The sequence below is a fragment of the Musca autumnalis genome, unplaced genomic scaffold (assembly GCF_047663935.1).
Source record: "Musca autumnalis isolate F117 unplaced genomic scaffold, ASM4766393v1 scaffold_3, whole genome shotgun sequence".
In the NCBI taxonomy this organism is placed as follows: Eukaryota; Metazoa; Arthropoda; class Insecta; order Diptera; family Muscidae; genus Musca; species Musca autumnalis.
In genome coordinates, this window is record NW_027411866.1 from 236,317,238 (window position 1) to 236,343,093 (window position 25,856).

The 25,856-nt window shown below is 37.9% G+C and overlaps 1 protein-coding gene across 8 annotated transcripts in view; it reads right to left on the reverse strand.

Annotated features, from left to right (window-relative positions):
* The window catches only part of LOC141399130 (gem-associated protein 4b-like), a 53,277-nt gene extending 38,373 nt beyond the window's left edge, over positions 1-14,904 (reverse strand). For 2 of the 8 annotated variants that reach the window (XM_073977282.1, XM_073977280.1), the window contains exon 1: positions 14,823-14,896. The gene's annotated coding sequence lies outside the window, so the exon portion shown is untranslated. Of the gene's footprint in view, positions 1-14,112 lie in introns of all 8 variants that reach the window. The other 6 variants (XM_073977281.1, XM_073977275.1, XM_073977274.1 and 3 more) reach the window with 6 other exon arrangements.
* Positions 14,905-25,856: the final 10,952 nt, after the last annotated feature.

The window sequence follows — 25,856 nt, forward strand, 5'->3', positions numbered from 1 at the left end:
GGTCATAAGAAGCACACTCTTTCCTTTGGAAAGGGTCATAAGAAGCACACCCTTTCCTTTGGAAATGGTCATAAGGAGCACCCTTTCCTTTGGAAAGGGTCACAAGAAGCACCCTTTCCTTTGGAAAGGGCCATAAGAAGCACCCTTTCCTTTGGAAAGGGTCATAAGAAGCACACTTTCCTTTGGAAAGGGTCATAAGAAGCACACTTTCCTTTGGAAAGGGTCATAAGAAGCACCCTTTCGTTTGGAAAGGGTCGTAAGAAGCACCCTTTCCTTTGGAAAGGGTCATAAGAAGCACCCTTTCCTTTGGAAAGGGCCATAAGAAGCACCCTTTCCTTTGGAAAGGGTCATAAGAAGCACACTTTCCTTTGGAAAGGGTCATAAGAAGCACACTTTCCTTTGGAAAGGGTCATAAGAAGCACCCTTTCGTTTGGAAAGGGTCGTAAGAAGCACCCTTTCCTTTGGAAAGGGTCATAAGAAGCAACCTTTCCTTTGGAAAGGGTCATAAGAAGCAACCTTTCCTTTGGAAAGGGTCATAAGAAGCACCGTTTCCATTCCATTGGAAAGGGTCATAAGAAGCACCCTTTCCATTCCATTGGAAAGGGTCATAAGAAGCACCGTTTCCATTCCATTGGAAAGGGTCATAAGAAGCACCGTTTCCATTCCATTGGAAAGGGTCATAAGAAGCACCCTTTCCATTCCTTTGGAAAGGGTCATAAGAAGCAACCTTTCCTTTGGAAAGGGTCATAAGAAGCACCCTTTCGTTTGGAAAGGGTCATAAGAAGCACCCTTTCGTTTGGAAAGGGTCATAAGGAGCACCCTTTCGTTTGGAAAGGGTCATAAGAAGCACCCTTTCGTTTGGAAAGGGTCATAAGAAGCACCCTTTCGTTTGGAAAGGGTCATAAGAAGCACCCTTTTCTTTTGAAAGGGTCATAAGAAGCACCCTTTTCTCTGGAAAGGGTCATAAGAAGCACCCTTTTCTTTAGAAAAGGGTCATAAGAAGCACCCTTTTCTTTGGAAAGGGTTATAAGAAGCACCCTTTCCTTTGGAAAGTGTCATAAGGAGCACCCTTTCCTTTGGAAAGGGTCATAAGGAGCACCCTTTCCTTTGGAAAGGGTCATAAGGAGCACGCTTTCCTTTGGAAAGGGTCATAAGGAGCACGCTTTCCTTTGGAAAGGGTCATAAGGAGCACGCTTTCCTTTGGAAAGGGTCATAAGGAGCACCCTTTCCTTTGGAAAGGGTCATAAGGAGCACCCTTTCCTTTGGAAAGGGTCATAAGGAGCACCCTTTCCTTTGGAAAGGGCCATAAGGAGCACCCTTTCCTTTGGAAAGGGTCATAAGGAGCACCCTTTCCTTTGGAAAGGGTCATAAGGAGCACCCTTTCCTTTGGAAAGGGTCATAAGAAGCACACCATTTCCTTTAGAAAGGGTCATAAGGAGCACACCCTTTCCTTTGGAAAGGGTCATAAGAATCACACCCTTTCCTTTGGAGAGGGTCATAAGAAGCACACCCTTTCCTTTGGAGAGGGTCATAAGAAGCACACCCTTTCCTTTGGAAAGGGTCATAAGAAGCACACCCTTTCCTTTGGAAAGGGTCATAAGGAGCACCCTTTCCTTTGAAAGGGTCATAAGGAGCACCCTTTCCTTTGGAAAGAGTCATAAGGAGCACCCTTTCCTTTGGAAAGGGTCATAAGGAGCACCCTTTCCTTTGGAAAGGGTCATAAGGAGCACCCTTTCCTTTGGAAAGGGTCATAAGGAGCACCCTTTCCTTTGGAAAGGGTCATAAGGAGCACCCTTTCCTTTGGAAAGGGTCATAAGGAGCACCCTTTCCTTTCGAAAGGGTCATAAGGAGCACCCTTTCCTTTGGAAAGGGTCATAAGGAGCACCCTTTCCTTTGGAAAGGGTCATAAGGAGCACCCTTTCCTTTGGAAAGGGTCATAAGGAGCACCCTTTCCTTTGGAAAGGGTCATAAGGAGCACCCTTTCCTTTCGATAGGGTCATAAGAAGCATCCATTCCTTTAGAAAAGGGTCTGAAGAAGTACCCTTTCCTTTGGAAAGGGTCATAAGAAGCACCCTTTCCTTTGGAAAGGGTCATAAGAAGCACCCTTTCCTTTGGAAAGGGTCATAAGAAGCACCCTTTCCTTTGGAAAGGGTCATAAGAAGCACCCTTTCCTTTGGAAAGGGTCATAAGAAGCACCCTTTCCTTTGGAAAGGGTCATAAGAAGCACCCTTTCCTTTGGAAAGGGTTATAAGAAGCACCATTTCCTACCTACCTAAACTACCCCGCAATCTCCTCTGCAGATTGATAGCTCTACATTTTGCAAGGCCAATTTGCACGGCCCCTACCAGAAATAGCGGAGAGTGTCACAGTTTGCCAGATATAACCATCGTGTCACTTGGTCTGGTTTTATCTCCATCAACAGATCGCCCAATTTCATCACCTCAGAACGCACCAGAAGTGGATGTGGAGATTAGCTTTCCTACTGCACCCGTCTGTTCAATACATACCTATCTCGCTTGAGCATGGCACTAATAACCCGCACATGGGATATATGGAAGTAGCTGTCAGTTGGTAGAGTTGCTGAACGTATACATCCCGCCGATAGATAGTTATACTCCAGGTTGTAGTCCCAACATTAGCTCGCTTTTGGAAGGTCATAACTGTCTGGTCTTGGGGGATATTAATGTTTATTATGAGTTGTGATGTTCGTTCCATGGAAATGACCAAATTGATAGCTCTACCTTTTGCAATCTCTACGATTAGCAAATGAGCGTGATAAGCTTCGTCGTGCCAACCCTAGTGACCACAGAGTCAGAGAGCTATGTACATGTGGAAGTCAACAGATTGGTAGATGAGCCTAAGCGGAATAAGTGGTTAAACTAGTTGCAACATTGAAGCCGGAATAAGTGAATTGTGGGCAACGGTTCACACTCCCAAAGCACAGGACCGCAGTCACGTTTGGCACCGTTACGTTGACTGACACGAAAAGGTGCGCAAGTATTTTCAATCGACAGTTCGCCAAGCACTCCAGGCGAAGAGAAGAGTAATACGTCGCATTAGATCTCTTTCTTCCGATGAACCACCACAATTTTCAATGAATGATGTTGAAAATGTCATCTGGAATGCTAAATCATCCAAAACGTTGGGTCCCGATGGAATCTCCATGGTACCCCACTAAAGCTCTCAACCTGTTTCTAGCCACCTATATCATTCCCGATGTCTGGAAAATTTGGCAGGGTGGTGCCGCTACTGAAGCCAGGAAAGAATGCCAGCAGACGTGAATCTTACAGACCGACTTCGCTTTTGTCGTCCGTTGCAAAGACCCCAGTGTTAGAAATAGCTATCAAGTTGCCGATCATCAGCATGGATTCCGTAAGCAGCACAGCACGACAACAGCGCTGCACGCCATCTGCACACATATTTGTCGAGGACTCAACCAGGAACGGCCGTGTGATAGAACAGTGATGGTGGCGCTTGACTTATCAAAAGCCTTTGATACTGTCAAGCACTCCACACTGTTCGAGGACATCGAGCAGACAACCCTCTGGCCAAGTCTGAAACGTTGGATAATCAACTATATGTGTGGTCGCCAGTCGTATGTGGAATTCAGCAACAAGAAATCCAAGCCCCGTAGATTGGAACAGTTCCCCAAGGAGGGGTGATATCTTCGGAACTGTTTAACCTCTACCTTTCCTGTATTCCTCCCCCTCCAGACGGCATTGAGATCGTAACGTATGCCGATGATTGTACGATCCTGGCGTCAGGTACCTACCCTGATAACATCTGTAAGAGACTGAACTCCTATTTAACCGATCTTACCACCTTTTTCCACGCGAGGAATATACAGATATCCGCCACTAAATCGACGGCCACTGTGTTCACCACATTGACGGCAGAGGTGGGAACAGAATTGAATCTCATGATCGATGGTAGCAGAATTCCGACCACAAACTATCCCAAAATTCTAGTGGGGACATTCGACAGCATGTTCACGTTGCCCACGCTGCGACAAGCTGAGATGTAGGAAAAATGTCCGCAAGTCCCTAGCCGCCCGCACTTGGGGTACAGTTAAAGAAACCTTGTTGACCATATATAACACGATAGGTCGGTCTATGGTAAGCTATGCGACGCCAGTTTTGGCGAATCTAAGTGGCACGCGTTGGAAAAATATGCAAATCTGTCAGAATGCGCCCTGAGAACAGCAACAGGGTGCCTCCGGATGACTCCAGTGGACCATCTACATGAGGAGGCCAAAAATTCTTCTTATACAGCAACACAATGGCATGCTTTTGTATCAGTACTTGATCGGCTGCTACTGTGAAATCTATTCTAATCACAATATGGTGGATAGGCTCGCCACACGAAGGCACATTAAGAAGGATCTTCACTTTCAAAATGGGGAGGTCCAACGATTCAGGAGAGATTCCCTATATCAACAAGCATATCAAGTAGTTTTGGCTCAACTACGCTCGGTAGATTGCAGTATAGGACAAAAATCGATAGCACCGTGCCAAACATCTGTCCAGCATGCGGCATAAGCCTACAACTCTAGTGGGTTGAGGTCGGCTTCTTTTAGGAAAGGAAATAGTAATGGTGTGGAGTGTGTACGATTCGGCTCGGCCGCACCTTCTGTACTCTAACATGTTTTATACATATGTATATTTTTAAGAGGAGCTTCTTAAGTTTACATTTGTTTATATTCTTAAAGAGAACGTTTATATCTAAAAGAGTTTTTCTAAGAGAATACAAACATAAATAGAACTGCTGCGCACAGAGAGGATAACAAAAAGCTCCACCACATTACACTCTCCCACAAAAAGGATAACAGCTGTTTGTAGTAAACTTCAGTAAACCTTCATCGTTGTATATGTATGTCAGTCACTCACGGACAAGCAACAATCAGTTGTTGCTTGTAATGGCCAGTACAATGACAGGAAACCGGATACAATGTCTTAATCTGTTGTGGTTTCCTTTCTTTTTTTGGTTGTAAACAAAATATTGAAAAAATGTTTTTTTTTAATAGCACATTCCTCTCCATGAATGTGTGTGTTCGTAGGGACGTGTGGTTGACTTATCCCAACAATTACTAGAGCTATGGCACGTGTCATTGGTTTCCATGGTTAACTGTTGTGTGTGTGGTGTGGCGGCAGTCAGACACAAATTACATTATACGATGGGTATTCGATGGAATTGTTTTTGTGCTGGAGTCATTACCATCATTAGAAGTAACATAAGTAACATTCCTGTAGATATTTGTGTGCTTTTGTTTCAGGGAACAGATTTCAATGTATGTATGTATGCATGTAGATATGTACAACCTGAGACGACCTTGAGGGTTTTTTCTTCTAAAAGTAATAAAAATTAATATTTAATTTCTAAATTTGCTGTTTTTATAACGTTATGGAGTAAGATTTGGGGGACACTTAAATATGACAGCTAACCCAGCCCCCAACAAAAGTATTCTTTATCTTTTGAAGATTATCTTTATATATTTAGCTTTAAGGGTAACGGGAGGGTATAAACACTTTCATACCACCACAAATGTGCCTTATCGAAAAAATGGTTTTGGACGCCAAGCCCTCTCCGTCCGACCATTGAGCGTGGTTTTTTTATAGAATATTTTTCCATCCATCAACAGACTGCTGCGCGAATTTATTATGTTATTGTTGTTATAACAGCGTTTTATTTTATGTTTATATCCTCAGCATTTATGCTAACGAGGGTATACGATATACACTTTCATACTGACAAAATGTGCCTCATCGAAATAATGGTTATCGATCCATCCCTTTGGGTACCTCTCCAATAAAAGTTCAAAATTTTTCTCAAAAATTATGCCAACGATAACTCCCGAAGGTACTAACCGATTTGGTCCATACTTTGCACATCGTAATATTTCTACCAGGCATAGATCAAGTTCGAATATGGACTACATCGGTCCACACCTTCGGGTACCTTCTAGAGTTGTGCCAAAGGAACTATATGGAACTATCTAGTTCACTTCGCAGTTCCAATGGCCCACATTTTTTCTTTGAACAACCTGCGTATACTTACTATCACACGTTATATTTCATGATGTTACTCATACGTTTTGGAACTAGAACAAGGAACTAGGAACTAGATTACCCAACTCTAGTACCTTCCACACAAAATTTCGGAAAATTGTTCCTCCTCTTTTTGATTTTTGTTGTAACACCTTGTATTCGCTGCCCCCATTACGACGGTACAAGTTTTTCCAGGGGCAATGGAATACTTCCTGAGAAAATGTCCCGAAAGCTGTAAAAACCCGATGGACGATAACTCTCGAACGGATAAGCCCATTTAGTCCAAAATTTGGCAGTCGAAATATTTAAAAATTCTAGTATAGGTCATAATCGATCCACTGCTTCGGGTACCTCCCCCACAAAAGTTCACAATTTTTCGCTAAAATGGTGCGCACGATAACTCTCGAAGGCAGTAACCGATTTGGTCCATACTTTGCACTTCTACGAGACATAGATCAGGTTAGAATATTGATTATATATGTCAACTCCTTCGGATACCTCCGACACAAAATTTCGGACAAATGCAGTTTGGGACCTCCTCTCGAATCGTTGTTTTCTAACCGGATCTATGTCTATGCCGCCAAAAAAAATCCGACATGGATTTTTTTCTTTGAGTAAAGCCAGTCTAGTCTACACTTTGCATATCGTAATATTTCTTCGAATATTAGATGCAAATTAAAGGTGGTGCTCATAGGTCCACTTATTCCGGTACCTCCCCCACAAAAGCTCGAAAATATTCGCTAAAATGGTAAGCGCAATATCTTATAAACGGAACAACCAATTTGGTCCAAACTTCGGATCCCGAAATATTTTGTCCAAACTTAGTTTATGTAGATCGATTCCTTAGGGTACCACCCACACAAATGCGGTTAAGGGTCTGTGCGAGAATCTTTTGGAAATTTTTACCGAAGGTACTCCTAGTAGCCCTGTTTACAGAGATACATATGATGTTTTTTTGTGGCTAAGTCCATGTTCGCTGATATAATGGTCCTATCGAGAGGAATGACCCCCTAATTAGATACGTTTTTTTTTCATTTCACACAGGCTGAGGGTATACCTCTGTTGGAAAAGCCGATTGATACTTTTTTAAGGGGTCGATTATGGATAGCAACTCAACTGTAGTTGCGTTGCCAGATGAGAAAATCATACAATTAAAATAACGGAAACGACAGAAATTTTTGTTAAATCCATTCAATATCAATGTTTTGAACTTTCAGCTATTAATTTAATTGTAAAAAAGTATGAATTTCATTGCGGAAATGGAAATTTCTGTTATTAAATTTGCTGTCGGCAACGCAACTGGAGTTGGGTTGCTATACATAATCGACCCCTAATTTTCTGTCTATCTCTAATTCTAGGAAAGTGGTTGCTTCTATGGGATGCAGCCACAGATCTGCTGGAGTTAGTTAAGTGCGTTTGGCAGGGCAGTGCGGGCCTGTGCCACATGCTGGGCAGATGTTGTAGCAATTTAGAAGACTGCATTATCGCTAGCGTGGTTGAGTCAAAACTGCTGTGGTTTGTCGTAGCAACTGACGCTCCTTAGCAGTGGTGGATGGGGCATGTTCTCTGAGGCCGCGTTCGCACGATAATTGTTTATGGCATCTGTGACTGCTGCAGTGTGAGTGTTATTTAAACCTGCTTGTTCTCTCTCTTGTACGGTCGAGTTCTCTACACTGAGGGAAAAACCCCGTTGCGAAATCAAGCACGTATGTTGTCATTTTCGCAACGACCCGTTGTTATTTTTTTCAACAACGGCTGTTGGTGAATTGTACACGAACGTGCTCAAATTGACACCGAGACGTTGTCAACTTTCGGTACCAACAACGGCCGTGCTTAATTTGTCCACCGATGTGCTCAAAATGACAACGTTGCGTTTTTAATATTGGTAATTGCAGCCGATTACACACGAGTAAAAAATGACAGCGGTGGTGCATGATTCATACACGGTCGTTGTCAATTTGACACCGGACGTGTATGAATTATGCACCACCGCCTGCATAAATCATGCACCAGTGTTGTTACTTTGTACACCGACGTGCATGAATCATACACGGTCGTTGTCAATTTAGCAACGACCGTGTATGAATCATGCACCACAGTTGTCATTTTTTTACTCGTGTGCAATCGGCTGCATATTTGCCATTTTTTTCGTGTTATTGAAAGAGAAAGGACGCATTGTGCAAAAAATGTATTGAAATTGAATAATATTCAAGAAATTAATTCGCAAGAGCCTCAAAATATCATTGGTGATTTGCTAGAAATCGATGGCAATATTGTTGTGGTTCGCTATACAAGCCATTGCAGCAGTCAAGATGCGGAATACAATGAGGACGATTATATTTTAAGGGAGTTCTTAAAAGGAATAAATATGGAGTCGCTTTTTGAACACTTAAAAGGTAAGTAAATAAAAATGAAGTTTTCAGTTAATCAGTGTAATTAACAAAGAATTTTCTTTTTTGTTCTTTTAGCATCACATGTAAAATTTCGCAGTTTGCAGTACATGAAAAAAGAAGATTTAAAGGAAGCAGTGCAACCATTGGGACTGCGTGTTGAATTCAGAGAAAAGCTCTTTGCTTGGAAAAAACGAGAGGTACGTATTATTTGTATTACAGTGTTGAACTCAGTATTAATATTGTCATAACAATAGCTCGGGATTGATGACGAAACTATTTTCAGTTCCATCTAAAATAGGTGAATGGTGGAAACGCAACGAGACACCTGCAAGTACTCCTGGTACTCCCGACACTACAGGTTCGAACTGCTCAAAAGCCAAAGGAATTCTGTCAGAGGTAAAGTAAGAGTAATATTTGTGTAAGCATAATTAATGTATTTTTTTAATTAATATAGGATCTAAAGGAATTGTTAACACATACCTCGAAGGGGAAACTAGCGCTTGAATGTAGTAGTGCTAATAAGAAATTAAGTGACGAGCAAAGAGATGATATGAGCTTTGTTCCTTTACTTTTTTAATGGTAAGGGTGGTAAAAGAGAAAAATGTCAAAATTGCTCTCTCATGAACATTTTTACCAGAAAAGTAAAGGAACGGAAAAATGGTAGATGTGGCAGCAATGTCAAAAAGAAACATACAAAAATCAATTTTCGTCTTTTATTTCACAGTTTTTCATTTAGTTTTGTCAGCGTTCGACTCAAAAGTCGAAAAATCAGTTCTGCCATTTTTTACCTGCAGAAATTTTGCTGGTAGCCTGTGGTAGAAGAGAAAGCCATTTTCGCTCTCTCTCCAATCTCACTCTCTTAAAAATTGCTTCCAGTTTTGCCACTTTTCGGGGTTAAGAAACGCCTTGCAGGTTAAAAATGGTAACAAATGGCAAAAATGGTAACCTCAGGTAAGTAAAGGAACACAGCTATGATTAATATAATTATTGAAGATATTTTAACCAACAATGTTACTCTTTACGCTCGAGACTATATGCGCATATTGGACGAAATTTGTTCCGTTTTCCCTCTTGAAAACGAAATGAGGGTAAGATTAACAATATAAATAAGGTATCTGATTATGTAGTTTTTTTATTTTTAGGATTATTATTACATTTCAAGAAAAGGAAAGAACAACGCAAGCGGAAAACTTTATGCCAAGTATAGAAACAAGAAGCCCCAAAAAATAAAGCTTTTGAATTCAGAGCCTAGCACAAGCAAAGCAGCACTCACACGTCTCCTAATTTTTCAACAAAGATGTTCCCTCAGTTGAAAATTCATTGAAAGCTTCCTTACTAAGAGAATGTAATGATTGGGGATCGATTTGCGAAAAATGGAAAAGATCTTTTAACATACGGCAAAGAAATTTTGAAATTTTCCAATTTTTTATTAAAACACGAAGATAACTTAGAACCAAATGTTATCATTAATACGCATACCATCGCAGATTTGGCAAAAGAGGAATATTGTTACACAAAAAGTAAGCCAGTTTTAAATTACCAAAATTGCTAAGTGTCTGATGACATTTTTTTTAAGGGAACTAGGCATGGTAGAACAAATACAAGGTAAAGTTAATACTACAACAAATACAACTCGAACAACAACCACAAAGGAATTTGTTTTTGTTTGTAAACCTTAGTGTCAACGTAAATGTAAACAAAACAAGGAAATGTCTATAAATTATTGGAATTTAAAAAACTAATAATTTTTCACATTTGATTGAATATTTTGGAAAACATGAATGAAAACTCGTTAGATTTTCAATTTGAATGTTTCCATATCATTCCACTAAATGCATAATTTCTCGCAGAAAGTAGAATACTTGCAAAAATGTTTCGGGTCGCTGGTAATTCATTGAAAAAAGAGAGGATGTTTCAATCATTTGCTTTTGAAAACAAAAAAGCACATGTTTATTAGGGCTTTATTCTTTTCAAGTTTAAGAAAATACCACACATATTAACAAATATTGTACCGCCTCTATAAGCGGTGTTTTAGTGTGCGGCATGTCGTTCGGACCTGGAGGAGGTTACATGTCAATGATATGAAGCCGTCTTTATGGGAAATAGTTTTTTTTTCTGATGAATAAATTTGTTCTTCAAAAATATATATCCCTAATATACATCGAACATAGAAATAAATACATAAAATGTCGAATGGAATTTGACACTAACACTACAACCCAGTTCAGTCAGCTGGGTATTGCTGCTACCTTTTCTTGTTCTACCATGGGAACTAGGTATAAAAAAAACTATTATTTAGCAACAAATAATGACGCAATTGAACTTTTCAAAATTAAACATTTAATAATTGAAAATGAAAATGTTTACATTTTATGTAACTATGTAAAAGTTAAAAACTTTGATTATCATTTACAATCGTACGAAGTTGGTTCTCTGAATGAGGATACAACTTTTTTAATACCAATTTTAGATTTTATTACTTACCAATTTCACTTATATCCTATGAATAATGGAAAAGTTTATTTTAGAGTTAAGTTAATTTAATTTGTTTCTATACATTGAATATATGTAACTCGAATTGTTTTGTCAAATCAAATATGTATTTATATTAAATGTATGTAATTGGTTTCGTTTAATAAAATACTTTTCAAAAAATTTCATTTCTCGAAATGACCACGTATGTGCTCATTTCATGCACGTCTGTTGTTGAAACCGTTGCCAAAATCTCGGTGTCAAAATGACAACGGCGTGCTCATTTTGACACCAAACGTGGTTGATACACTATCATACACGGATGTGGTCATTTCATACACGGATGTTGTCATTTTTTCTCTGGGTGTAGATAATGAAGATCCTATCCACCATATGTTGATTAGGATGGCTCTCACGGTAATAACCGAGCAAGTACTGCAAGGAAAGCATGCCATTGTGTTGCTGTAGCGGAAGAATCATTGTCTTCTCATGTAGATGGTTCACAGAAGACATGAAGAGGTAACCTGTTGCAATTCTCAGGTCGGCATTCTAACAGTTGTGAATATTTTTCCATCGCTTTGCACTTATATTCGCGTACCATACTGGTTGGCGCCTTATAGCTTACCACAGACCGACCTATCCCGTTTTACAGGGTCAACAAGTTTTCTATATCTGCAAGTGCTGCCGGCTAGGGACTTTAGGTCCTTGTTCCTACATCTCAACTTGTAGCAAATTGCTTTGACATGCGTGGACGACATGTACATGCTGTCGAATGTAATCCCTGGAATTTTGGGGTAGTTTGTGCTCGGAATTTTGCTGTCATCAACCATGATATACAATTCTTCACAAATAATATCTGGGAAGGTACCTAACGCCAAGATAGTACAATCACTCGCATACGTTACGATCTCGATGCCATCTGGAGGGGACGGAATACAGAAGAGGTAGAGGTTAAACAGTTCCGGAGATATAACCCCACCTTGAGGAAATCCCTGTGCCACTCTACGGGGATTGGACTTCTTGTTCCTGAATTCCATGTACGACTGGCGCGCACGCTTATAATTGATTATCCAACGTTGCGAACTTGGTCGGAGGGTTGTCTGTTCGATATCCTCAAACAGTGTAGAGTGCCTGGCAGCGTCAAAGGCTTTTGATAAGTCAAGCGCCACCATTATTGTTCTATCACACGACTTGCTCTTGTTGAGTCCGTGACTAATATGTGTGGATATGGAGTGCAGAGCTGTTGTGGTGCTGTGCTGCTTACGGAAGCCATGCTTATGATCGACAACTGGATAGCTATTTCTGATGTTGGGGAGGACTAAAGCCTCAAGGGTTTTGCTACGGGCTATAAAAGCGAAGTCGGTTTGTACGATTCACCTTTGCTGGCAACCTTGCTTGGTTTCAGTACCACCCTGACCCCTTTTCAGATTTCGGGAACGATGTGGGTGGCTAGCGACTGGTTGAGAACTTTAGTAAGTTCAGCATTACAATGGAGATTCCATCAGGGCCCAACGTTTTGGATGATTTAGCGTTTCTCATGACATTCGCAACATCATCCATTTTAAATTGGGGTGGTTTATACTCGGCAGGCAGAGATCTAATGTGACGTAGTATTCTTCTTTTCACCCTGGCACTCTCGGGGTGCTGGAGAAATTTTGGATTGAAATAACTGGAAGTCCTCTTCCGATCTGTGAGCGTAGCGTCGCCAAACGTGACTGATTTCCTATCTTCCTTCTTTCCTGGGTTTCAGAGTGTCTTAACCGTTGCCTACAATTCACTTATTCCGACTCCAATGTTGCAACTATTCAGATGATTTAACCACCAACCAACCTGTTAACTTCCATTGTCAGTTCCCTGACCCTGGGGTCGCTGGATCTGGCGCGACGAAGTCCATCACGCTCATTTGCTAATCCCATCGCCTCTGCTGAGAAATTTGGTCCCCCTTCGGTTATTCGACCAGCAGGTGTACATATGGCGTGCGACTGCAGAAGTGATGTCTCGGGACGTCCTTTCCGCTACCCGAATATTAGAAGGGTAAGACAGATCTCTGTAACGGGGATTAGTGAACTCTCTGCAACTTGGCCAATTAGCTTTTTCATGATTGGTAAAAGTGCGGCCTTCAGAGGTGATGAAGTCAGGCGGTCTACTGATGCAGATAATGGTGGAGGTGGTCTGATTTAGGAGAAAAGATGGGTTGCCATATGGAGTTATTTGTCAGACTGTGTGACACGATGGTTATGTCTGGCGAACTGTGACACTCTCCGCTAATCCTGGTAGAAGCGTCCTCATTGACCGTGCAAAACGTAGAGGTATCAATCTTCGCAGACAGGACTATTCCCCTCCTGGTCGTTTCCGACGACAGAATGCCACAACTCATAATGACAACATGCTAATGTTGGGTCTATAACCTGGAGTACAGCTATTTATCGGCGGGATGTATACATTCAGCAACTCTACCTCGGCAGTTCCAAACCTGACCGCTACCCCCATACATTCCATGTGCGGGTCATTAGAGCCAGGCTCAAACGAGATAGGTCTGTATTGAATAGACTGATGCAATAGGAAAGCTAATCCCCCAACTCCACATCTGCACCGCCGCGACCATGATATTTTTACGACTCAAGGAAAATATTTGTTAAAAATCCTTGCTTTGACTGATGAAAAATATTTTTTAAAAATTCGCTGTTTTGACTGATAAAATTATTTGTTAAAAATCCACTGTTTTGACTGATGAAAAATATTTGTTATAATCCACGCTTTGACTGATAAAATTATTTGTTAAAAATCCAATCTTTTGACTGATGAAAAATATTTGTTAAAAATCCACGCTTTGACTGATGAAAATCATTTGTTAAAAATCCACCCTTTTGACTGATAGAAATTATTTGTTAAATATCCACGCTTTTGACTGATGAAAATTATTTGTTAAAATATCACGCCTTTTTATAATGAACTGACTGATAAAAATTATTTCTTAACGCTCTTGACTGATAAATATTATTTGTTAAAAATCCATTTGTTTGACTTATGAAAGTTGTTTGTTAAAAATCCACCCTTTTGACTGATGAAAATTAGTTGTTAAAAATTCACGTTTTTTTACTGATGAAAATTATTTGTTAAAGATCCGCCATCTTGACTGATAAAAATTATTTGTTAAAAATCCACGTTTTTTTACTGATGAAAATCATTTGTTAAAGATTCACGCTCTTGACTGATAAAAGTTCAAGAAATCAATTGCATTTAAATTGGAAAAAGGATGGATTTTAATTGATTGGAACAACAACAGCTGGTGTTAAGTGCTGCTTGTGAAGCTGCTGTTAGGTGTAATGCGGGGGAGTCGCGTAATCTGATGACGAAGTGAGTTGGAACGGTGCATGTGTTCACGCAGCATGCAATAACAAAGTCCCTGTCGTAGTCCTTCGTATGGAGAAGTTCTGAACAACCCCGTAGAAACACTCATTTCCGACATCTATTACATCTCACCGAAGATTGGATTTGGGTGAAGATGCGGATGTGACAAACCGAACACAAATACACATGTTGGTCCAGGGTTTTCCTCCGTCCCGACACGGACCAAAAGAAACCGGAGCAGGCATTCCGGGATATTGCTGCTCACAACAGTGATAAACGATATAAATACAAGCATGTGTACAGTAAGGTGACAGCCACTGGCCGGAACAAGGGTGTTGTTTGGTTCCACGTCAAACCGGTATCGAAAAAGCCGGTGGATTTTTTATAAAATATTTTTTTCCATTCATCATACATAGATACATATATTCATTAAAATCAACAGACTACGGAGCGTGGATTTTTTATACAATACTTTTTTCCATTCATCATACATATGTTTATTCATTCAAATGTCAAAATTTTCAATTTGTTTCCCCTGTCCAATGTTGAACTTTTAATTTACACAATAAATATTTAAATTGCTTTTCCCAGTTCTGCATTTAAGTACTCAAACACCTGCTGACAAAGGTAACAACTACTTAATACTACATAAAAATTATCTATTTATGAACAAGTTTCACGTTCACATTAACATTTTGAATGCAATGCAAATTTTTCCCTAATTATTTTTCATGTTCGCGGTTGGTGGTTGTCGGTTGTGTTTTACACACTCACATTTCACTCCTTTTTACTCCCTTCCTAATAATATTCACACTTGAGTTGAGATTTTTTAAACGTTGTTCAGTAATTGAATTATCACCGTCTGTGTATGTGTCTGCTAGCTTGCCAGTGTCTGTCCTATTTAACATTTCATTATAAATTCAAGCGATTTCAATTAGCAATTTAATTGAATTTACTATACATTGTATTATTTATGTTTGTGAAAATGTGAACTACATGTACTATTATATATACATATAAGTAGGTAAATATTATCTATATAAAAATGCAAGTAAATAGACGAGTTCTTGTTTGGCGGTTGCGAGAGTATATGTATTGGTCCTTGTGGAATTGATGAGTCCTCTAGGGGACACAGTAGATGGACGAAAAAGTATTATTTAAGTAATATTTTTGGTCTGTTGATGGATGAAAAAAATATTATTTAAAAATATATGCCCAGTGGGGGATAAAAAGTATATGTTTGTTTTGTTTATTGTTGAAGATTCAATCTCATTTGATTGCTTGAGTTGGAGTATTCCCCCATTTGGCTCAACCTCATTTATTACCCTCTATTACAGAGAGTAATGTTTTTCAAAACGAACTGACAGTGTTGCAAAATTTTACTGATCGCTACCAATATCATGATTTCATCCCAGCGAAGGGGATTATCAATTGGCTTTTCAAAAGGCTTAAGCCATTGGGGGAATACTCCAGCTTAAGCAATCAAATGAGATTGAATCTTCAACAATAACAAAACAAACCAAAAACAGCGGATGGCATGCGCAAGGGAATTTTGAACAAAAATCACAACAACAATCATCAGAGGCAACTGTGTTGATGTTCTTTAAAATCACAGAATTCGATGAATTCCTAGTTGATATGTGCTGGCATGTTGCAAAATATTTTGTTTTGGTGTTTTTTTGAGAAAGCCGAAAAGTGAGTATCATTTTTATACACATGAGAATACTCGATACTTGAGTTTGTGTTTTCAATAAAAAATCATCATTTCAGAAACTGAAAAGCCAATTAATAATTCCCTTCGGGATGAAATCATGATATTGGGAACGATTAGTAAAATTTCGCAACACTGCCAGTTTTTTTAATTATATTTAAACAAATCACAAAATTAAATTTATTTTTTGATTGACTAAAATTATTTTTTAATTTTTTTAATTTACGAACATGATTTTTTGATCGACTTAAATTATTTTTAATTGACGAAAATTATTTTTTCATTGATGACAGTGATTTTTCTGATTGAAGATAAATATTTTTTTATTGATGAAAATCATTTTTTTCATTGACGCAAATTATTTTGTTGTTTGATGGAAATAATTTGTTTGATTGATGAAAATTATTTTATTGATTGATGAACATAACTTTTTTTGACTGACGAAAATTATTTTTTGATTGACGAAAATTATTTCGTTGATTGATAGAACATATATTTTAAATAAATCCACGCTAGCCGTCTTTTGAAATTTTGTTCTCCACGGTTTTGACTGATGGAAATTATTTGTTAAATACGCACGCTTTTGAGTGATTGACTGATAACATTTTTTTTGTTAAATACGCACGCTTTTGGGTGATTGACTGATAACAATTTTTTGTTAAATACGCACGCTTTTGGATGATTGATAACAATTTTTTTGTTAAATACGCACACACGCTTTTGGGTGATTGACTGATAACAATTTTTTGTTAAATACGCACGCTTTGAGTGATTAAAATTATTTGTTAAAAATCCACGCTTTGAGTGATTAAAATTATTTGTTAAAAATCCACGCTTTTGAGTGATGAACATTTTTTACTAAAAATTTACGCTTTTAAGTGATGAAAATTATTTGAAAAAAAATCCACGCTTTTGAGTTATGAAAATTATTTAAAAAAAAATCCACGCTTTTGAGTTATGAAAATTAATTTTTAGAAATCCACGCCTTTGAGTGATGAAAATTAATTTTTAGAAATCCACGCCTTTGAGTGATGAAAATTAATTTTTAGAAATCCACACTTTTGAGTGATGAAAATTAATTTTTAGAAATCCACGCTTTTGGGTGATGAAAATTATTTGTTTAAAATCCACGCTTTGACTGATGGAAATTATTTGTTAAAAAATAGCGCTTTTGAGTGATGAAAATTATATGTTAAAAATTCACGCTTTTGACTGATAAAAGTTATTTGTTACAAAATTCACGCCATTGACTGAAGCAAATAATTTGCCAAACGCTCTTGATTGATGAAAATAAGTTTTTTGATTGGCGAAAATTATTTTTGTGATGATGAAAATTATTCCCGCTTTTAACTGATGTAATTTATTTGTTAAAATGCACACTTTTAAATGGTGAAAATTACTCGCGCTTTTGACTGATGAAAATTATTTGTTAAAAATACACGCTTTCGAGTTATGAAAATTATTTGTTAAAAATACACGCTTTCGAGTTATGAAAATTATTTGCTAAAAACTCACACGTTTGACTGATAAAAATTAATTGTTAAAAATCCTCGCTTTTCAGTGATGAAATTTTTTTGTTGAAAATCAACGCTTTTGACTGATGAAAATTATTTGTTTAAAATCCACGCTTTGACTGATGGAAATTATTTGTTAAAAATGCGCGTTTTTGAGTGATGAAAATTATTTGCTAAAAAAACTACGCTTTTGATGAAAATTATTTGTTAAAAATCTACTGGTTCCAGTAATAAAAATTATTTGTTAAAAATCCACACTTTTGACTGTTGCAAATTATTTGTTAAAAATCCGCGCTTTTGACTGATGCAAATTATTTGTTAAAAATCCACGCTTTTGACTGATGAAACTTATTTGTTAAAAATCCACGCTTTTGACTGATGTAAATTATTTGTTAGAAATCCGCGTATTGACTGATGAAAATCATTTGTTAAAAATCCGCGCTTGTGACTGATGAAAATTATTTGTTAAAAATCCACGCTTTTGGCTGATGAAACTTATTTGTTAAAAATCCATGCTTTTGAGTGATGAAACTTATTTGTTAAAAATCCACGCTATTGACTGATGAAAATTACAAATTTTTAAAAATTCGCGGTTTTGACTGATGCAAATTATTTGTTAAAAATCCACGCTTTTGACAAATCCGTCTTTTGAAATTTTGTCCTCCACGATTTTGAATGATGAAAATTATTTGTTAAAAATCCACGCTTTTGAGTGATAGAGCGATGACAATTATTTGTTAAAAATCCACGCTTTTAAGTGATAGAGCGATGACAATTATTTGTTAAAAATCCACGCTTTTGAGTGATAGAGCGATGACAATTATTTGTTAAAAATCCGCGCTTTTGACTGATGAAAATTATAAATTAATAAAAATTCACGGTTTTGACTGATGAAAATTATAAATTAATAAAAATTTACGGTTTTGACTGATGAAAATTATTTGTTAAAAATCCACGTTTTTGACTGATGAAAATTATTTGTTAAAAATCCACGCTTTTGACTGATGAAAATTGTTTGTAAAAAAACCCGCGCTTTTGACTGATGAAAAATACTTGTTAAAAATCCACGCTTTGACTGATGAAAATTATTTGTTATAAATCCACGCTTTGACTGATGCAAATTATTTGTTAAAATCCAAGCTTTGACTGATGAAAATTATTTTTTAAAAATCCACGCGTTTGAGTGATGAAAATTATTTGTTAAAAATCCACGCGTTTGAGTGATGAAAATTATTTGTTAAAAATCCACGCGTTTGAGTGATGAAAATTATTTGTTAAAAATCCACGCGTTTGAGTGATGAAAATTATTTGTTAAAAATCCACGCGTTTGAGTGATGAAAATTATTTGTTAAAAATCCACGCGTTTGAGTGATGAAAATTATTTGTTAAAAATCCGCGCGTTTGAGTGATGAAAATTATTTGTTAAAAATCCACGCGTTTGAGTGATGAAAATTATTTGTTAAAAATCCACGCGTTTGAGTGATGAAAATTATTTGTTAAAAATCCACGCGTTTGAGTGATGAAAACTATTTGTTAAAAACACGCTTTTGTCTGATGAAAGTATTTGTTAAAAATCCAAGCTTTTGCCTGATAAAAAGTATTTGTTAAAAATCCACGCGTTTGAGTGATGAAAACTATTTGTTAAAAATCCACGCTTTTGACTGATGACAATTATTTGTTAAAAATACACGCTTTTGAGTGATGGAAATTTGTTTTGAGTGATGAAAATTATTTTTTAAATCCACGCTTTTGAGTGATGAAAATTATTTTTTAAATCCACGCTTTTGAGTGATGAAAATTATTTTTTAAATCCACGCTTTTGAGTGATGCAAATTATTTGTTAAAAATCTACGCGTTTGAGTGATGGAAATTATTCCACACTTAACATTTTTTGATTGATCAAAATGTATTCATTTAAAAGAATTCACGTTTATTGCTCGGCTAGACTTCAAATAGCTATGCTTTAAATATTCCTCATTTATTGCTCTCTAGGTCCTTCAAATCCATTGCTGTAGATGATGGGTTAAATTCTTATATTTGTTGATGGATTTATGTTTAGCAAGGATTGCTTTTACTACTAACTTGCTTTTACCACCACATCAGCATGCTTGCTGTTATCCTTTGTCATTATTATTGCAATTGTTTTCGTTGTTGTTGTTGTTACTGCTGCTGTTGTCGCTCGCATAGCCATTGTTTGCTTAGGTTTTTATCCATTGTTTATTTATCTCTCCTGGTTTATTATTTGTTTCATATTGCCTTGTAGTCGTTGTTGATTATTGTTTAAATATAAGAATAACAAATAAGCTCGAACGTACACACACACACTAACACATTCATACACACTCAATGCTTGTGAAAGAAGTTAGTCCTTTCCAAAGGAGGTGATAAAATGGAATGTGTATTTGTTAAGAAATTCAAATAAGTGTCCTTTGTTCAGGTTTATTTTATCAGCGTTAATTAAATTTTATTGTTTAAGAAAAATCTGCAATTAATTGAATTTTCTTGCACCTGACATTAAGCAGGTGAATAGTGTTAGAGCTATGTATTTAGTACAGGTTTCTTTGTTGTCGTTTGTTCGGCGAAAGAAGAACACTCAAAAATAAAATGAGGTGGATTTATGATTATATTAGAGGTAATGGAAGGTTATAGTTCAATTGGAGAAAGATGTAAGAACTATTCGTATGCTAAAGTAAACTATTATATTGCTTACTAATATAATATTATTACGGGTTTTAGGCCCGTAGCGAATGTGATAATTTTCTGTTCAGGATCGAACTTATAACCATGCTAAATAATGGGTTCTTAGAGTACAAGTACAAGAATTGAATTTTTCATTGATTGAAGATTTGCTGCCTTTATGTGCTGTCCGAATAGATACGACCCTGGTACGATTTATGTAAGAGAGACGCGTGTGAGCGGGCCGATTCCACATTGCATTCAATGATATTAAAATATTATTAAATAACCGATTAAAATAAAAAAAATCAATATTATTTCAGATTTTTATCTCCCTGATCCACCAAGTATTGCGCCATGATGACTTTTTAGATTACATAAATTGAATGAAAAAACAGCCTACTATGAAAAAACGAAAGAAAAATAAACCCCTTTAAAGTTGACGAACCCCGCAATCGTTTTAAGGACCATGATCTGCGAATCTGTACCTGGAATGTTCGCACTCTTTATAGAGAAGGTGCAGTTTACGCATTGGCAGATGTACTTGAAAAGTACAAGGCCGACATTACCGCCATACAGGAAATACGATGGATTGGGAAAAGCGTCACAACAACACCTAAAGGTGACGCACTGTATTATAGCTGCCATGACACAAAACATGAGTTTGTTTGCGGATTTGTAGTTGGTCGGAGGTATAAACATCTGGTCTCCAGCTTCACCCCAGTGAATGAAAGACTCGCTGCAATTCGATTAAAAGAAAAATTCTTCAACATCATCTTTATTTTCGCTCATGCTCCTAGTGAAGACAAGGACGAACAGACCACAGATATATTTTACGAGCGCCTAGAAGAAACTTATGAACGTTGCCCTGCCTGTGGCATTAAAATTATACTAGGTGATTTTAATGCCAAAATTGGAAAGGAGAATATCTTTGGCCCAACAGTCGGGAAATTCAGTCTCCACAGTGAAACATCTGACAATGGTATGAGGCTGATAGCCTTTGCAGCTGCAAGAAACATGGTAGTTAGCAGTACCAGATTTAAGCATCTCGATATTCATAAGGGCACCTGGCTGTCGCTAGATCAATGAACAAAAAATCAAATTGATCACGTTGTGATAGATACATCAAGCGTGTTGGATGTACGATCGTTCCGAGGTGCAAACATAGACTCGGACCACTACCTTGTTGCAGCAAAGGTGCGTACCAGATTAAACGTAGCAAATAAGGTACGAGCTGACACAACTGCAAACACAACAGATAACCACAGCATATTCCAATCAACTGGTCCAACTGCTTAATCAAAGCACTCCTCGTCCCGATAACCTATCAGAACAATGGCAAAACATTGTCCACTCCATGCAAACAGCCGCAAAATCAGTACTTGGATACCAGAGACCTCCACCAAGGAATCCATGGTATGACCAGGAGTGTCGTGCTGCTATCGAAGAGAAAAATGCGGTATATAGGGCTACTTTACAATCAGTAGCAACGCGAAGCGCACGTGGGAGGTATCGGGAGAAAAGGAGAGAGGAGAAACGTCTTTTCCGCAGGAAAAATAGAGAGATGGAAAAGCGGAAGTGTGAACAAATCGAAATGTACAGGAGACAGAATGAAGTCCGAAAATTCTACCAAAGAGTGAAACATCAAACTGATGGCTTTGGTATAGGCACCTCCTCCTGTAGAGACCAGCAATGTAATTTGGTAACTAATACAGATATTGTGCTCAGGATATGGAAAGAGCATTTTTCCGAATTGTTGGTATCCAATAGCAGCGAAGAAGGGGAAGATACCACAGATCCAATCCCAGAAGATGGTATTGAATGTATACCACCCGGCCAAGACGAGGTAAAGACAGACATAAACCGGCTGAAGAATAATAAGGCAGCAGGAGCTGATGGCCTATCAGCGAAGTCGACGAAGATACCACAGATCCAATCCCAGAAGATGGTATTGAATGTATACCACCCGGCCAAGATGAGGTAAAGACAGAAATAAACCGGCTGAAGAATAATAAGGCAGCAGGAGCTGATGGCCTACCAGCGAAGTCGACGAAGATACCACAGATCCAATCCCAGAAGATGGTATTGAATGTATACCACCCGGCCAAGATGAGGTAAAGACAGAAATAAACCGGCTGAAGAATAATAAGGCAGCAGGAGCTGATGGCCTACCAGCCGAGCTGTTTAAAACCGGAGGCGACAAGCTGATAAGGTGTATGCATCATCTGGCAGGAAGAACGCGTACCCGACGATTGGAATCTGAGCATCCTGTGCCCCGTCCATAAGAAAGGAGATAAAACTTTATGTTCCATCTATAGGGGCATTAGTCTTCTTCGTATCGCCTACAATATAGTGTCAGGGATATTGTGCGAACGACTAAAGCCCATAGTCAACGAAATAATTGGACCATACCAATGCGGCGTTAGACCTGGCAAGTCCACCATTGACCAGATATTTACCCTGCGGCAAATCCTGGAGAAGACCCAAGAGGTGCAGATCGACACCTACCACCTTTTTGTCGATTGTAAAGCAGCCTTCGACAGCCCGCTACGTTCAAAGGTATTCCAAGCAATGTCTGAATTTGGCATCCCCGCAAAGCTCATTCGGCTTTGTAAAATGACTCTAACTGACACACGATCTTCAATTAAAATAGGAAAGAACCTCTCCGAGGAGTTTTGTACCAAAAGAGGTTTCAGGCAAGGAGACAGCCTTTCGTGTGATCTTTTCAACATCCTGCTGGAAAAGGTTATACGAGAGGCAAACGTCAAAAGAAATGGCATACTCTATACCAATATCCACATGTTACTTACTTATGCTGATGATATAGACATCATGGGACGATCAGTAAAAGAAGTAACCGATACATTTATGAAGGTCGAAGGAGAATCTGCTAAAGTGGGTCTGGCGGTAAACGGTGAGAAGACCAAGCTGATGGTGTCGACGCGCAATGCGTCCATTGAGATCGGACCAACTGTGGAAGTTGGCTCCTATGATTTTGAGGTAGTAAAAGATTTCGTCTACCTCGGCACCTCCGTAAACACAACAAACGACATCAGTTGTGAAATAAAAAGAAGAATTGTATTGGCCAACAGATGCTACTTTGGTCAAACAAAAATAACACTCTAAAAAACACTGATACTACCCGTGCTGATGTATGGCTCCGAAGCCTGGGTACTTGCGCCAGCTGATAAGGCAGTGCTTGGCGTGTTTGAGAGAAAAATTCTTCGAAAGATCTACGGACCGATCTGCGTTGACGGTGAATATCGACGTCGTATGAACCACGAGCTGTATCTGCTATACAACGACATCAATATAGTTAAACGTATCGAGATGCAGCGATTGCGTTGGCTAGGCCATATAATAAGAATAAGCGATGATGAACCCGCTAAAAAGGCGAATAAATTCGAGCCACATGGCAGTGCACGCAGAATTGGCAGGCCAAAGAATAGATGGCGCAAACAAGTGGATGAAGAGATGACAAGGCGCGGTATTCCAAAAAGCGAAGCACTAAACAGAGATAAGTGGAGATCTTTTCTTAGTTCGGTCTGTGGAACAAATGTTCTGTAATGGGCCAGGTAAATAAGTAAATTGAATGATTTTCTTCAAAGGTGGGAAATACTTAAAAAGTCTTTAACAAATAATGGGGGTTATCATGGATGAAATTTCCCCGTGAGTTTCGTCTTTCCGCCGTTGCAACTTAAAGGAGAAAGTGAAAAAATTCACGGGGAATTGCCGTTCATGATAACCCCAAATAAGTTTCCTAGCCGAATTTTCACTGTCGTGACTACTTAAATATCAGCCTACTTTTTTCTCTCCTGTTACTCCTCTTGGAAGCATCGGGTTTCCACAAAGTGTCGCCATCTTACTCGATTAGTTGCCGTTCTTTTTTGCATCTTCCTATGTAAGGTTATATTGTCTGAGTTCTTGGGTTATTGTTCGTCTCCAGTAGTGCGATTCTCTAACAAATTTTTTGAGTTACCTACAAAAATCAGTAAAATTAAAACGCAAAATTATGAATGAAAAGTTCAAATAAAAGCTGATAACACTCTTGCTATCGGTAGAACTTTACGACTACTTTTTATTCGTCGCTAACTTACCGAAAAACATCGGTAATTACCGAAATTATAAGCATTTTAATTTTACCGACAATTGTCGGTAACTCAAAAAATGAGTTAGAGAATCGCACTACAGGTGTTTCTTGGTGAACATTCGGTCAATCAATCTCCATTATGTCAGGTAGACGTTTTTAGTTCGCGAGTAAATTTACAACTGACTGTCTCTCAATCCCCCGTTATTAATGTCCAATAGCTTCTCGTTGCCGATATTTCTAGAAGATCTGGTAACATCTCGAAACCAACTGTGCAACAAACACACCGACGCACACTCGCGCTTGACGAACAACCGCTGGGCGAGAAGGCGACAGACACAAAAGCATCGAAATACAGTGACAAAACAAACGTGAAACAGAGTACAACAAACAATAGCAAAACAAATGTACATAAAAAGAAAAAACTTGCAGGAATGAGCAAATTCTGTACAGTAATTGTTGTTGCAAATAATAAAAATCTACGTTACATTTCAAATTCTTAAATTTACGGAAATTCAACCAAATTAACTTAATCCTGTCAGTTACATTCGTTACAATAGGTCTGTCTGGCTACCCTAAAATTTGTACCAATTGTTGCTGGAAGGCGTCTGTTAGCACAAAAAGTCAGCAAAAGAGAGCGATTTGAGAGAGACCTTTTGACCGTTCTTTTACTGAGAGTTTGCAAATTCTTGCTGGACAAATTTCTTCTAGCAAGAACTTGTAACTCTTCTTCTTCCTGAAAACAATCAATCATCTGTTTTTAATTTTTCGTTGATTTATGTTTGTGAAAATTAAAAACAATTTTATTGAGGAAATAACAAGTCTAATTGTATTATTTTTTTGTTGTAGAACAAAGTTGCAAAGTGAAATTTAATTTTTCATTTAATTTTTAATAAAATACAACATTTTTGCTACCTTTGGTACCTTCATTGGCCGACAAGTTGTTCTGTTTTGGCAAGTCAGCTGATTGCTTGCTGGTATTTGCTGGGAAGGTGTCTGTTTACTTTTTACAATTTTCTAGCAAAAGAGAATAAAAACTCCTTACTCTCTGAGAATGTTCTTGCTGGACAATTCTTGCTGGAAAAGTAACCAGACAGACTTAATATTACCATTTTCCGCCTTGAGTGTATGATTTCATTTAATGATTAAATATAGAAATCAAGCTTTTTCCTTAGCGTCATATACAACTATACAAAGTTGTTTGTGTTATCTGCAAACATGCAAAGTTATAATTTAAATCCCATTACTATGAGACGGCGTTATTAAAAAACCAAAACTATGCAATTATGGAAATAAATATTACACAGTCTCATTTGTAGCCTTTAGTCCTTAGCATGCACAAATTACAATAGTTAAGAGGATTTCTGAGGATTTAAATGGAATTGGAGGTAGTTGGTTAGCTATTTAGTTCTTGTTTAAATACCAAATGCCTTAATTTGTTAATGGAAATGTGTATTGTGGGAGTAATTTATTGTTGCAATAATAATTTAGAAATTTTTAAATAAACATTCGTCATTGAAACCTAGAATATCAATAATTTCCAAATTTGCATAATAATCTGTTTAATGTGGAAAGTTATTTGCTTTGGAAATTATCGTCCATTATTTG